Here is a 649-nt window from a genome sequence, read left to right as displayed (position 1 = left end):
TGTTGTTTTGGTGGTGGTGGTGTTTTGTTTTTGTTTTTGGAGACAGTCTCACTCTGTCACCCAGGCTGGAATGCAGTAGTGCAATCATAGCTCACTGTACCCTCGAACTCCTGGTCACAAGTAATCCTCTCACCTCAGCCTCCCTAGTATCTGGGACTACAAGTGCACACCACCAGGTCCAGCTAATTTTTTAATGTTTATTTTTTGTAGAGATGGGGTTTCACTATGTTGCCCACGCTGGTCTCGAACCCCTGGGTTCAAGCCATCCTCCCACCTCAGCCTCCCAAAGTGCTGGGATGACACACGTGAGCCATGGTACCCAGCCCATTTTTAGCAAACCTTTTATAGAAAGTGCACAAATTGCACAGCCTAATGAATCCCAGCACTTTGGGAGGCCGAGGGGGGCGAATCACAAGGTCAGGAGTTCGAGACCAGCCTGGCCAACGGGTGAAATCCCGTCTCTACTGAAAAAATAATAATAATACAAAACTTAGCCAGGCATGGTGGCATGCGCCTGTAATCCCAGCTACTCAGGAGGCTGAGGCAGGACAATCGCTTGAACCCAGGAGGCAGAGATTGCAGTGGGCTGAGATTGGGCCACTACACTCCAGCCTGGGCAACAGAGGAAGACTCCATCTCAAAAAAAAAA

The 649-nt window shown here is 49.6% G+C and overlaps 1 protein-coding gene across 2 annotated transcripts in view; it reads left to right on the top strand.

Annotated features, from left to right (window-relative positions):
• FBXO17 (F-box protein 17) overlaps positions 1 to 649 on the top strand; it is a 50602-nt gene that overhangs the window by 26781 nt on the left and 23172 nt on the right. The window contains exon 1 of one of the 2 annotated variants that reach the window (XM_011973353.1): positions 279 to 288. The exons of the other annotated variant lie outside the window; for it this stretch is intronic. The gene's annotated coding sequence lies outside the window, so the exon portion shown is untranslated. Of the gene's footprint in view, positions 1 to 278; positions 289 to 649 lie in introns of those variants that run through there. 2 annotated transcript variants of the gene reach the window in all.

The sequence above is a fragment of the Mandrillus leucophaeus genome, unplaced genomic scaffold (genome assembly GCF_000951045.1).
Source record: "Mandrillus leucophaeus isolate KB7577 unplaced genomic scaffold, Mleu.le_1.0 Scaffold137, whole genome shotgun sequence".
Lineage (NCBI taxonomy): Eukaryota > Metazoa > Chordata > Mammalia > Primates > Cercopithecidae > Mandrillus > Mandrillus leucophaeus.
Note: the sequence above shows the minus strand (reverse complement) of the source record. Positions and strands in the feature narration are given on the sequence as shown.